Here is a 14749-nt window from a genome sequence, read left to right on the forward strand (position 1 = left end):
CCCAGGCTTTCATTTGTCAAACTAAAAATATTCCCTCCAGGAACCTCCTTTAGCCAGGGGCTGAAGGAGGTACAAGGGGATGGCATTTCAGCGTCACTTCCTGACAGCGCCTCCGTCTTGTTCCCTGGGCCGGGGGCAGTCAGCAGCAGCGAGGGGCCTCTGTCATTTTTGGGCCACAGCCAGCAGTCCACCTTTTTCTTCTGTAAGCACCTTCCTTTTCCATGCGGGGAGGGAAGCTGAGATAGCCCATCAGCCTGACAGGTAGCCTTGCCCCTGGTCCCTTGGGGCTGCCTCGTGATTCATGCCAGGTGAGGACTCTAGAAATGCCAAGTTCATTTCCTTTGCAGCCGGAGGGGAGGGTGGGCTGGCACGGTTCGTACTTGTCTGCAAGGCTGGTTTAACTACTGATGAAGAGGTGGAGAGTTAGAAGGTTAAGGAGAAAGGAGTAAATCCAGTGTGCTGGTGTCTTAGTGGATTCAGATAGTCATGGGCTCCCTGCGTGGGAAGGTAGAACGGAGGGGTAGCTGGTGAGGCTCGCCTTCTTTTCTTTTCTTCACCTTGCTACTCCGGGCACAGCCACACTCCTCAGGGCTGATCCTGAGCATCTAACACACTAACCTGGTCAGAAAGCTTGGCTCAAAGTGGTAAAGCCACCTCCTTGGGACACTGTGGGTTCTCCTTGGCTGGCACTTGCTCCATAGTCAAATGGTATAGCAGCTCAGATTTGCAGGTCCTGCCTCCACCAACAGAAGCCGTGTGAGCTCCAATGAGGCACCTCATCTCTGAGCCTAATTTCATCCTTCTTCACCTGTGGACGGTGCCTTCTCTCCCAGGCTATCCTGAAGATGTAAACTGAATTATATGCTGCTTACCACGTAATGGTGACCGAATCTAAACCGTTTCAATCATCATCCTCCCGTAAGACTCAATGACAAAGGTTACTACGCCATTGGAATCAGGAGCCCTAACTATAAGTTCTCTAGCCTTTACTACTGTGTGGCAATGAGGCAAATCCCCTACCATGGCTGGGTTACATGACAAGCAGGGTTTGGATCTTCTTTTCTCTTCCCGGACCTAAAAAATCCTCCATTGTGGACATACTCAGTACTGGATGCCAATGGAAAGTTTCTTCCTTGTGTTTTATTTAATTATTTTTTTTCCTAAACAAAGAGAAGAAGTTTCTTTGACTCACCATTTTGGAGGTATTAGGTCAAGGGGTTGCATCTGGCGACAGCTGTCTTGCTGGCAGGATTCCAAGTTGATACCAAATCTCACGTGGCAAGGAACAGGGACTGCATGGGGTCTCCATCTATAGGACTGCTCGCTATGGGCTGAATTGTGTCCCCTTATCCCAAATCCACAGGTCGAAGCCCTGACCCTTAATGTGACTGAGTCTGGACATAGGGACTTCAGGAGGTGGTTGAGGTTAAATGGGGGGGTCATGAGAATGGGATCCTGATCCAGTGGGAAAAGAAGTCAGGGGACTGTCTCCTCCTCCCCAGGTGAGGACATGGTGAAGAGGCAATAAGTACAAGTTGGGAAGAAATCGAACCCCAGCAGACCTTGACCTTGGCTCTTCGACCTCTAACCTCTTAGCAAGGAGATGTATGTTGTGTCGACATCTCTCTCTGTGGTGTTTTGTTATGGCAGCCAGTGCTGGCTAATCCATGTTGCAGCAAGCACACTGCAAACCCTTTGACTGTGCTCGCAGAGCTGAAGAGGAATGACAGGATTTCTGCAAGAGGAGGGAGAAGGCATGCACACTACATGCTTTGCAGCCAGAGACCATGAACTGAAGCAACTCTGTTTTCTGTGTCGAGTAGGGAAGAACCCAGGGTCTGGAGGAAAACGAGTTGAGTCTGATCCTGAGCCACCTGTGTGACTGTAGGTAAGGTCACAGATCTCTCTAGGTCTCCTTTTTTGACGTGTCAAATGCGTCACTGCCATCACTGTGGGCAGCGTTGAGAGCAGGCACTGGAGAAATGCCGACAGCAGTAATACATTACCCAAATAATACCATCCATATATCCAGAGCTATTACTAGCATTGATAACTTCACTCACACAACTCGTTTCACCTTGTTGAGCTTTAAACAGAAAAGAAAAAGAAGTGCATACTTATCCTGACTTAGCCCTTGCTTCTCTTATCAGAAATTCTCCTCCCTCCCTCAAAGCTTAATTCCATGACTTCCAGTCCATTGGGAAGTCCTGTACACATCACAGGGGAGTACAGGTTTGCCACACTGGATGCTGGAGCAAGGCGTTATTCTGAGACCATCTCGGTTTTGGAACCCATGGTGGTCAGAGCACCCACTTCACTCCCCTTGGAGGGCTCCTGCTGGGGACAGCCTTCCTGCCCTTTGTGTTCAAGTGATCCACTGTATGACCTAAATTCCTCAGGTATTTGAATAACTTAAATAAAAATGATTAGTGATCCGGAGTTGTGGAGATAACTTAGTGGTTAAGAACACTTGCTTCTCTGGCATGGAATTCAAGTTTGATTCCAAGAATTTAGAAGGCAGCTCCTAAATGTCTGTAACCCCAGCCCCAGGAGATCCGATACCCTCTTCTGGCCTATGGGTGGGCACTGCATGCCTAGGGTACACAAATATAAGGGTAGGCAAAACACCTAGACACATAAAATGAAAAGAAAAAAAAAAGTCTAATGGCTCTCAACAAATGACCTAGCAAATGATCACTAGCAAAGGATACAAACGCAGACACTCTACTCTTCACAAACATTAACTACAAAAGGGCTGTAGATCTCATCAGGAAGCACCAAACGACAAAGCTCCTGAAAGATATCGTAGAAGAAAATCTTGACCTCAATGATTTTTTTTTTTCTTAGATACCACACAAAGGCATTGTCTGTGGAAGAATTAACGGGTAAGCTGGCTTTCATTAAACGAAAAACTTGTGATTTGTGAAAGACAATGTCCAGAGGAGGAGAAGCCACAGTCGGCAAGGGAACATTTGCAACAGTCACGTCATCAGACTGTCATCCAAGACACACAAAGAGTTCTTAAACCCAGCAGTAGGAAAACAAACAACCTGATTTAAAAAAAAATGGGCCAAAGACTTTAACAGACACCTCAGCAGAGAAGGTACACAGAGGGCTTCAGGGCTGGGGAATGTTCTACCGCAGATGTTCTTAGGTAGGAGATGCCAATGAGGACAGCGGTGAGCTACGATTACATACCTGTGAGAGTGACCTACATCCAGGACACAGACACCATAAAATGGTAAATAGGATGTGGAGCAAAAGGAATGCCCATTCATGGCTGGTGGGATCAGGAAGTGGCAGAAGCCACATTGAATGAGAGCATGGCTTTTTTGGGGGGAGGGGGATAAAATCAAACATATTAGTCAGGGTTCTCTACAGGGAAAGAACTGATAGGATGAAAAAAATTAACTTGCTAGATCAGTGTATGTCAAAATTGTAAAAACCACTGTCTCACCCTTGAGGGGCTAAGCACCCAGGATTTGCTCAGTCTCTGAAGCTAGGAGCCTTAGCTGTCCCAATCTGGTGTTGAAGATCTAGAAGGTTTCTGGAGAGCCATCGGTCTTCAGTCAACTTTGGGAGTCTGGGAACTTGGGTTAATAGCACTGAGGAAGCAGCAGCAGCATAGATCAGGTAGGAAGCAAGAAGAAAAGTCAAGAAAGCAAAAGGGGACTGACTAGTTTTCCTACTGTGCTTTTAAAAATTATTTATTAATTTATTATTAATAAATCATTATTAAATTATGACTTGTTATTATTATTATGTATGCCACTGTCTTCAGACACACCAGAAGAGGGAATCGGATCTCATTACAGATGATTGTGAGCCACCATGTGGTTGCTGGGAACTGAACTCAGGACCTCTGGAAGAGTAGCCAGTGCTCGTAAGCGCTGAGCCATCTCTCCAGCCCCCTACTGTGCTTTTTAATGTCTGGACTGCAGTTGGAAGATGCCACCTCATTTAGGGTGAGTCTTCCCACATCAATTAAGATGAAAAATTCCTCAGTCGAGACTCCCTGCTCAGGTGATTCTAAATCGAGGCAAGTTGACCTGTAAAACCAATCATTATACATACTTTTACCTTGTGATCCAGGAACCACATTCTTTGGTATTTACCCAAAGGTGTTGAAAATGTATCCTTTACTCTTCTTTTCTACCTACCTTCCTTCCTTCCTTCCTTCCTTCCTTCCTTCCTTCCATTTCCCCTCCCCCTCCCCCCATCTCTCCTTTCAAAAATCCCCCAAACAAAACTCCTGCACACAGTAGTATCTTCTCAGCTTTATTTAACGATTTCACAGACTTGGGAGATCTCCTGCAGAAGGTGGAAGGATAAATAAACCGTAGCCTTGGGCCCTGAATAAATTGTTTACAACCTTACAGAAATGCACAGTGGAGATATGATAAGGCAAGGAATCATCTAAAACACATGCATCTGAGTGGAAAACAGAGGTCATTCTGACCACTCAACGTTCTGGGGAAAGCAAGACTGGAGAGCTGCCGACAGTAAGAAGATAAAGGAACGGCAGGGTTAGAGAGGGCCGAGCGAGGGAGAGCTACTAACAGAGGTTTCTTTCTGTTTGTCTGCTTTTGTTATTTTGGGACAGGGTCTCACTTTGTAGTCTGGCTGCTCTGGAACTCACTCTGTAAACCAGGCTGGCCTCAAACTCACAGAGATCTGCTAGCCTCTGCTTCCCGAGGGCTGGGATCAAAAGAGTGAGCTACCATGTCCTCACACAGAAGCCTCTTGAAGGTGGGGAGACTGTTCATCTAGTGATGACTGAAGGCCAAGGCGTATTGACTGAACTCTTAGAACACACAGCATCACGTACTTGGACTGACTCCTGACTCAGTGATACACACTTTCAATCCTAGCACGCTTGAGGCAGAGGTAGACGGATCTCTGAGTTCGAGGCCAGCCTGGTCTCTCTGTAGAGTAAGTTCCAGACCAGCCAAGGCTATACTGAGAAACTCTGTGTACTGACTGGTTTTGTGTGTCAACTTGACACAAGCTGGAGTTATCACAGAGAAAGGAGCCTCAGTTGAGGAAATGCCTCCACGAGACCCAGCTGTAAGGCATTTTCTCAACTAGTGATCGAGGAGGGAGGACCCAGTCCATTGTGGGTGGTACCGTCCCTGGGCTGGTGGTCTTGGGTTCTAAAAGAGAGCAAGCTGAGCAAGCCAGGGGAAGCAAGGCAGTAAGTAACATCCTCCCACAGCCTCTGCATCAGCTCCTGCTTCCTGACCTGCTTGAGTTCCTGTCCTGACTTCCTTGGGTGATGAACAGCAATGTGGAAGTGCAATCTGAATAAACTCTTTCCTTCCCAAGTTGCTTCTTGGTCACGATGTTTGTGCAGGAATAGAAACCCTGACTAAGGCACCCTGTCTCAAACAAACAAACAAACAAACAAACAAACAAACAAACAGGAGGAAGTATTCCGTGGACCCTGGGAGATGGTGATGGCTGTGTGACTGTGGATTCACGGATGGCCCTAAATGTCGCACTCTGGTAGGGAGGTTGGTGGTGAGGGAGGCTCTGCACGTGAAGGACAGGGAGACGTGGAACCTCTGCAGCTTCCTTTCAATTTTGTGGCGAACCTGAAACCTCTCTGAAAAAGTGTTTGGGAAAAGCATTTTTCTTTGTTCCGATCCGGTGATTCCCTGCACAGATGTGTCCGGGCTTCCACAAGACCCTTTGAGCTACTGGGAAGGGAGGCTTTTCTTTTAAGCCTTCAAAACCCCTTCCCTGGCAAGAGAGGAGCCTGTTTTGTGTCCCTTTATTCCTCTGTCAGCAAGCGAGGCTGCTCCAGGAATAGCTGCACATTGCATTGAATCTAAGAAAAAAAAAATTCGTACCAAGGACATTGCGATTTCAGAGATGCCAACCACGACACGCATGCCAATGTCCCCGTGCAACATCGTGTGCAAGCATCGTGTGCAAGCATCGTGTGCCGTGAGCACAAAGGAAGCTGTAAAAGGAATTGGAAACTTTACTAAAACATGAAAAGAAGGTGAACATCTCAGAATTACGAGCCGTGATCCTAGAGAATTTATGTGTATAACTATTATTTTGAAGACTTAACTCTAAGGCTAAGTATCAATTCATTTAATCCTCCAAACAGCTCTAGGAAGCAGGGAGGGGGGGAGGCCACTGCCGGGGATCAAAGGGAGGGAGGCTCAGGTAGGTTACATAATATGGTGTCACATGGTGAGTGACTGGCTAAATTCAACTCCAGGAAGTCGAGGGCTTATTATTAGACATGAAGCAATAGCCACTTTTAAATAGCAACTCTCCTAGCTCCACACACACACACACACACACACACACACACACACACACACACACACACACAGAGTATAAAGTCCGTCTTACCTGGCCCCTCCAAATGTAATTCTAGTATCAGCTTACAGTGAAAAGCAAGAAATGGTTATGGGAATAATTTAGTAAGCTCTCCCTGGGGCTGAGATCATTGGTCACCTGAAGCTGGCTTTTGCCAGATGGTATGGACAGCATCTTTTGTCCTGTGCGTTAGGGATACATTTAGCTACAAGTAACAGGAAATGCCAATTAAGAGCAGAGTTTACAAATAGTGACCCTTTTATCTTTTTTTCCTTTCTTTCTGTTTCCTTTTTGGTCTCACCAGGCTGGTGTCTAGAGGAAGGCAGTTCGGCTCTCGTAGCATTGAATCTGTCATTCACTCTGCTTGAACTGCCTGATGCTTTAACGTACTGGCAGTTTTGCTGCATAGTTGGAAAAGTGTCGCTATATCTCCAAGCCATTTTGTTTATGTTCCTGAAAGAAGGATTCCGGAAGGGCGAAATGACTGTCTTTTATGTAGAGAAGACGTTCTGGGCTCTGGGTAGGAGGGCTCCTATGGTTGTTGATGGAATGTGGGTCACCTCAGGCTGGCTGCTGAACAGGGGCAGTTGATAGACATTTTTAGACCTGCTGTGACAAAGCGCTTGGGGTAAGGGAAGGGATCTGGGTTCTAAAATCAAGGGGTCCTCAATAAGAAGAGTGGGGAGAAGATGGGGCTGGCAGGGAGGACTCTATCAGTGTTGGCCACCTGTCTCCTTACCCTAACCCTCCTTCACTCATGAGTTCTTCCCACATCTGGCCTCTACCCCTCTTTGCTTATGTAGGCTCCACAAAGAAGAGCCATGAAGGGAGGAACTTCCTCTGCTGGGCTCCCCATGTCATCTCCAGAGCTCATCACTGGTGCCAATGGATGAATGAATACTGGCCGAGAGCCCATGTGCCTGGGCCACCCTCTCAGGAAACGGCAAGGGAAGATGGGCCTCACCACAAGGGTGGTGTTGACTGAGTGTGTTTGCGTGCGTGCATGCGCACGTGCGCATGTGTGGGTATGTGTGTATGTATGTGTGTGTGTGTATGTCCCGTTTGCAGCTCCTCCCTGCCTCAGATTGAATTACTTATAAACAGGCCCACATCAACCTGGCAGAGTGCGCATTTCAGCACAACGGCTCTCACAATTTTCCAAATTCTTTTGATTTGGCAAAATCCAAAAATAAAACAAAGCCCCGCCATCTTCCGCTCAGCATGTCTTTGGAGCCCTGTGCCCTGAGAGAGAGCAATGGGTTCCGGATGTTTGGGACCGGTCCCCAGAGCCTGCCGACTTGCCTTCCACCACATGGCCGCCTCTCTGGAGCTTAGTGTGTAGGGGTGGGACTCAGGGATCCAGGGCTTCCTGAGCTTCGGTTCTTCACGGGCCCTTCTTACTCTGCATTCTGGGACAGCTGTGGATGGGTTTGGCACAACTTGAGAACATCTCTCTGCCTTCATTTATCCCACTGGCTGCGGGGTGAATGCTTCGGGAATGTCTCCGTCCTCCCAGTGTTCAGTAAGCAGCGTGTTGTTGGCGAGCCTCATTTAACCTGATTCTTAGACACCGCTACCCACTTTCCCCTATGGTTGCACCCATGACCAAGACTCTATATAACTGAATGTGAGTGCTGTCAATCATGGAAGCTGACACGATAGAAGCTGAAAAGATAGAAGGTGTTCTTTTTGTAACCGAGGAAATGGAGGCTCTGAAGGAACAAGGGAGAGACCTAGGGTTTCACAGCAGGTGAGAGGCAGACTCACGGCTTGGGTCTAAGGTCAGATGGGCCTTCTATAATGACCTGCTACCTTTCAAGTACACCTCCTCATGAGTGCCTAATGGAACCAGATGCTCGATCTATTTTTGCTTCAGGAAGCATCCACACATGTCCACACCCTAGCACTTTAGATATATGGAGGTATATGGGGCATGCTCTCTAGCCTCTGCCATGGCGACAGATCTCTTGAGGGTAGGCACTATGACAGAGAGCATCTGGGATATGGAACCCAGAGCCTGATACAGTCAGTGGCCTGGAACTCTTACACAACCCCATCCATCCAACCTAACACCCACAGCCATAGCTTCTCTGTACCTGTTTCGATTAAAGTAATCCCTTTCCTTAGAGTCCATTTTATTTATAAATTTTATTTTATTTTCAGTTGTGAGTGCATGTGTGCGTGTGTCTGCATTTGAGTGCAGATGCTGTTAGAGGCTGGAGAAGTTGAACCCATCTGGAGCTGGAGTCACAGGGGGTTGTAAGCTGGCCAACATGGGTGTTGGGAGCGGAACTCAGGTCCTCTTCAAGAGTAGTATGTGTTTTTTTTTTTTTTTTTTTTTTTCTTTTTTCGGAGCTGGGGACCGAACCCAGGGCCTTGCGCTTCCTAGGCAAGCGCTCTACCACTGAGCTAAATCCCCAACCCGTATGTGTTTTTAATCACTGAACCACATCCATAGCTCCTCACTGTCTGTTTTTCACCCACACTTTGAATGGTTGGGGGATACCAACTGTGGCTGGGATGAGAGAACGAAAGGCTGGAGATTGAGAGACACGGCTCAACGCCAACTTGACATGGCCACCCACTAGATGTGGCTTTCTCCTGTCCTTTACCTCTTTAGATTTCAATCTTCTTTAAAGTTACTGAGTGGGAACTGAGCTCCCCACTGGCTCTAATATGCATTAGGAAGTGTCTGTGGTGTTGCTTAATGCAGTCTTAAAGCCCGAGTATTCAAAAAGCACTTGTCCTCGTTTACTTTTCTATCTCTGTGAAGAAACACCGTGACCAAGAGTGACTTGAGGAAGGACAAGCCTTACCTGTGTTCAGATCACAGTCCATCGTGGCGGGAAGCTAGGGCAGGAACTCAAGCAGGGCAGGAACCTGCAGGCAGGAGCGGAACAGGCAAGAAAGACCTCAGAGGGATGCTAGGAATGCTGCTTACTCTCTTGCTCCTCTTGTCTTGTTCATGGTTTGTTTCCTCAGACGCCCAAGGGCTGGATGGCATAGTGGTCTGGGTCCTCCCACATCAATTACTAATTGAGAATAATGCCTGCAGATCCACCTCTGGGTGCCTCGATGGAGCCAACCTCTCAATTAAGGTCGGCTTTTCCTAGATGACTGTAGCTTATGTTAAGTTGGCAAAAAACAAACAACAAACAAACAAAAACAGGAACAAACAACTAATCAGCACAGGATGTTTGGTGCACCCTGGGAGTGTGAGCCCTCAAAGAAACGGAAGGAGAGTGCACACTGAGAAAGCAAATGGTCCCCATGGAGTGGTTTGTGTGCGGTGTAGGACACTTCATGTTTCTCCATCTTATTTAATCTTCACTACGATCTCCTCTGGAGGAGCTTGACCCTGACTTCCTCTAGCTCCTTACATTCTTTCCAGAGTGCTGATGTTACTGTGTGCGCTCTCTCTCTCTCTCTCTCTCTCTCTCTCTCTCTCTCTCTGTGTGTGTGTGTGAGAGTCTCTCTCTCTCTCTCTCTCTCTCTCTCTCTGTGTGTGTGTGTGTGTGTGTGTGTGTGTGTGTGTGTGAGAGAGAGAGAGAGAGAGAGAGAGAGAGAGAGAGAGAGAGAGAGAGTTGATGCTGGCTGTCTTTTGTTGAACACACACCACCTAATAGGTAATATATAGAGGTGGGATTTCTCACTTGAACCAAGAACTTGCTGGTCTAGCCAGTCGGCTGGCTCTTTGGAAGTCCTCTGTCTCTACCTCCCCAGTGCTAGGATTACCTATATGCTATGCTTTGGTGACTACCACACGGGCTTTGGCTTTTATGTGGGTTTTGGGGTTTTTATGTTTGCAAACTGGTTACTTTACCTGAGTTGTCTTTCCAGCAGCCTTTGTGGTTATTTGTGGCATCTTTTATCTGTTGAACACGTATACTAGCTTAGATTCTGTTCCAGAGTAACTCTAAACCCTACTTTATTGATTTCTTACCAGGATCCTGACAAGATGAAGATTATTCTTGTTATGAACATAGAAAAAGAGGCGCAGAGAAAGGAAGCGACTTTCTCAGGGCCACACGGTTAAGGCACATGAGAGTCTAAGCCCTCACCCCTTTATGTTGACTGCAATTCCCAGGTAGTGTCCTCTTCTCAGCGGGATGTCTCATCTCCACTTTATTTTATTGAAAGCTGTGGTGGTTTGGTTGAGAATGTCCCCCCACCCTAATGGGCTTATATTGTTCAAATGCTTGATCCACCGTTGATGGAACTGTTTGGGAAGGATTAGGAGGTGTGGCCTACTTGGAGGAGGAGTGCCACCAGAGGTAGGCTTTGAAGTGTCAAAAGTCCACACCGTTCCTAAGTATCTCTTATGCTTGTGGATTAGACAGTGGCTCCCAAACTACTTTTCTAGCACCATGGCTGCCTGCCATGTAGGCCGTTATGATGGCCATGAACGCACTCTCTGAATCTGTAAGCAAGCCCTCAGTTAAATTTATTTTATAAATTGCCTTGGTTATTGTGCTTTGTCTCAACAGTAGAAAAGTAAGACAGAAGTTCATGTCATCAGTAGAGCATTTATCACTTACTTGCCCAGAGATTGTCAAAGTATTGTCTGAAGACCAATGGCATGAGAATCTCCTGGTGATCTTATTAAAAGTGCAGATTCTTAAGCCTTTCTTCAGATGCTCTGAAAACTGCCTCTCTGGACTTGGGATGTGAAAATAGTTTCAAACATTCTCATAAGATTTTTTCCCCCCTATGCATTTGAGAACCACTTACTTAGGAAACGATGGCTTTCCTTTCATCCAACATTGAATACACAGAGGAGGGCCAAGTTTTAGTGGTTATACCCAGCAGGAAGGGAGGCCAGGGTTATTGTTACCTTGCTGAGATGCCTATGAAATATAGCTCCTTCATTGTATTTCCCTGGCTATGGGTTTTATTTGTGGGTTCTTTATTTATTCTTTGAGACAGGGTTTCTCTGTGTAGCCTTGGTTGCTCTGGAACTTACTCTGTAGACCAGGATGACCTCCCATTCAGAGAGACCTGCCTGTCTCTGCCTCCCAAGTGCTGGGATTAAAGTTGTGCACTGGCATTGCCTGGCTTTGTTTCTGTTTTTAACATTAAGTAAATCTAACGTTTCAATTACTTAAGGCTGGGTTATATAGTTACAAGCCATTTCTAAGCAGGTATCAGATGTTTAAAATTCTGGTTTTATTTTACTCTCATTCATTATAGCTAATATGCGTCTCTCATAGAAGAGGTTGGGTTGTCCTTGTTTACTCTCCCTACTGTTGGTAGGGAGTTCAGACGTATCATAACTGGGCAGCATCTCTCCTGAGCATGCTGTCTGTGGATTCTGTGGTAAACTATTGAAGGATTCACTGATGCTGTCTTCAGTGTCTACTCTGAAGACAGAACACTTATGTGAGTGTCGGCAAGATACCTTGCTCCTATGGTGTATGTATCTCCATGTGCTGTCCAATTGTCCTCATGACACAGCATCTGGTTTCATCCAGGAGAAGAGGGCAGGCAGGAGGCTGTGGTTGTCCCATGACCTGGTGTCCGCCGCCACCCACCTTCACCTCCACTTTATTGTCTTTGTTAAAATGAGTCAATACATCTGAGGGGAGGAAAATTGAATAGAAGGGCACAAAATAAAAACACGGATACAAAACCAGGACAATACACTTTCTGTCTATAGATACAAAATGAAATCCCCATCTACCCAGAGGTGCCCAAGCAATGCTGTACCACAGTAGTCATAGAGATTAATTTAAATTGGAAGTTGAAGTGCTCCAGGTGCCTCAAAAACTCAGCTTCTCACCTGTAGTTCTTCTGGAGTATGGAGGCCCTCGAATATCATGATAAAACCAATACGCTACAGACACATGTGCTTACATGTAGGAGAAATGGCCTTCAAAAAGGACTCTCTAGTTTGAGGCATCTCTAAGATTTACCCAGAAAAAAAACTGGGAGTTCTTTGGCTAAGATTTGACCTTAGGGCTGGGGTGATAATATCAATGACAAATTGCTTGTCATACAAGCATAAGGACCCTAGTTCGATTCCCAGCACTTGCATAAAAAGTCAAAGCTGAGCATGGTGGTACTCACTATTAATTTCACGACCCATGGAGTTCCCTGGCCAGTGGGCTTGGTGTATTGGCAAGTCCCAAGGTCCTAGTGAGAGAAGCAGAGTGACCTTGTCTCAAAATGAAAGCAACCAGAAAACAAGGGTAGGACAGTACCAGAGAGGGGTCACACCCCAGGTTGTCCTCTGGCCTGCACATGTGCCATGTGCTCATGTGTCCCTGCAGTCCTAGTGGTCCCCTCCTCACCTCCCACTCTTCACACTTCCTTTTTATTTTTATTTTTAAAAAAGATGTGATCTTGTTTCCAGCCATGTTGTCCAGCTCTTCTATGATTTTGGTCTAAAGATACCTTTCAATTTGGTACTGTTTCAGTCCAAATGGCTGTTGTTCTTAAATATCTGAGAGGTTTTCTCTGAACCATATTGGATTCATCCCTTTGGACAAGAGTAATATTAGATATCCCTTTGATACAGATAGCCCCGTGAATTTCAGCTGCAATGGCTGGGAGTGGCAGACTTAGGATCTCTTGTTTAACTGATGTTATTTGAGAGGTGCACACCTTTACTTCCTGTGCTACTAAGATTTTTGAACCTAAGGTCTCAAGCATGCTGGAGCTTTTAAGTTACTGAGAACCAGCAATCTGGAAATTATTTAGCTAGACGGTTCTGACTCAGCCTATCTCCTGAGATAACTATCAAGTGGTTGGTGCCAGTTGGAGCAACCTTCTTGAGGATAGCTCATTCATAAAGCTACTGTCTGGAGGCCTTCCTTCCTCAAGGACTCCTGGTTGGAGGTCTCAGTTTCTCGCCACAGGGATCAATCTGCAAGACTTCTGGGGGTATTCTCACAAGATGGAAGGTAGCCTCCTCAGACTGAACGATTCAAAGATTCAGAAAGGAAGAGCTCACCATGCTGTTTGGTCTTAGAAATGACACGTTGCTATTTCCATTGCCTTCTAGTGGCCACAGTCTAGTGACTGACACAAGGGAAAAGGGGACCACTCAAAAATGCAAGTACCATGAGTAAAAGATCACCGAAAGCCATCTCAAGTTTGGCTGCCGTATAGCTCCATGGCCTCATATTTCTGGGTGCATAAAATCCTGCGATCAGCAGCAATGCTAATTGTAAGCTGACTTTTGTCACACTCTGGGTCATGAGGTCTGATTTCACACAGAATTTCAGCAACATTAATTATATTTAATTTTTACTCAAGGGCTGTCATTTCTTAAGATCCAGGCATGATCCCACAGTGGAGGCTGGCCAGGAAACTGATCCAAGAGGCAGGCGTGTGCTACAGCCAGAACCACCCTTCCCCTGAGCATATGGATTTGTTTAGCCCCTGCTCTTCTGCCTGACTCCTTGTTCCTGTAGCTGAGTAATGTTTTGGAGTCTCTGTCAGCATCTCACAATGATAAATAAACTTCCGGCGAGAAACAAGAGCATTCTGGATTCATGTCTGAATCCCTTGTAATAGACACAACTGAGATGCTAGTTTGGGCTTTCCTAACATGTCCCAGAGTTAGCACAGTCTGAGAAGGTGACCTAGGGGAAAAGAAGCTGGAACTGTCCTGATGATGTTCTCCATAGACCTACAGGTCATCATGTGACGTTGGGCCTGGTCTACATTCCTTGCTTAGGGAAGCCAGTCTAGCCACAGTTAACCAAGTAGAATTTACTGAAGCTACAGAGGGCTTGGTAAGATATGCTGGACCACTTGATACTGGTCCCCTGTACATGTCTGTATAATAGTTTGGGACTTCATTTCTCTATGACCTCCTTCAGATGTTAGATTCCTGATTTATTTTCCAGTCCAACAACTTCTTTTTGCCAATCTGGCGACACACCTTGTGTTTTTTTCTTTTGTTGTTGTTGTCTGTTTGTTTTTAAATCTTGGCATGATTTTATTTTCAAGATGAAATTTGATATTTGATTCTATCCTGACTTTGACTTTAGATTGCCTTTGTACCAACATCTACTGTAACACACACAAATCTATCTATCTATCTATCTATCTATCTATCTATCTATCTATCTATCTATCTATCTTGATATATGCATAGATACATAGTGTTAGTGACTTTTTTATTGTGACAAAGTATCTGACAAACACAAGTCAAGAAAGAAGCATTCATTTTTATCCCACAGTTGCATCATGACATCAGCAGTATGGTGGCAAGAGTGGCTTTAGTGGTGGTACCAGGAGCAGGAAGTAGCTGGTTACATTGCAATAGTAGTCAGGTCATAGAGAAGCCAAGATGCGTGGGAATCTACATCAAAAATGGAATAGAGAAAGAAGATGAACCAGGCATAGTAGGGAGAGGTGTACTAGCTGGTTTTGTGTCAACTTGACATGAGCTAGAGCCACCGGA

The 14749-nt window shown here is 46.0% G+C and overlaps 1 long non-coding RNA gene across 1 annotated transcript; it reads left to right on the forward strand.

Annotated features, from left to right (window-relative positions):
* The first annotated feature begins 65 nt into the window (after window positions 1-65).
* Window positions 66-5206, forward strand: LOC120095173 (uncharacterized). The gene is made up of 3 exons (XR_005490416.2): window positions 66-308; window positions 1503-1888; window positions 2848-5206. It is a non-coding gene; the product is annotated as an uncharacterized LOC120095173 (long non-coding RNA).
* The last annotated feature ends 9543 nt before the right edge of the window (window positions 5207-14749 follow it).

This window comes from Rattus norvegicus, chromosome 10 (assembly GCF_036323735.1).
Source record: "Rattus norvegicus strain BN/NHsdMcwi chromosome 10, GRCr8, whole genome shotgun sequence".
Classification (NCBI taxonomy): Eukaryota; Metazoa; Chordata; class Mammalia; order Rodentia; family Muridae; genus Rattus; species Rattus norvegicus.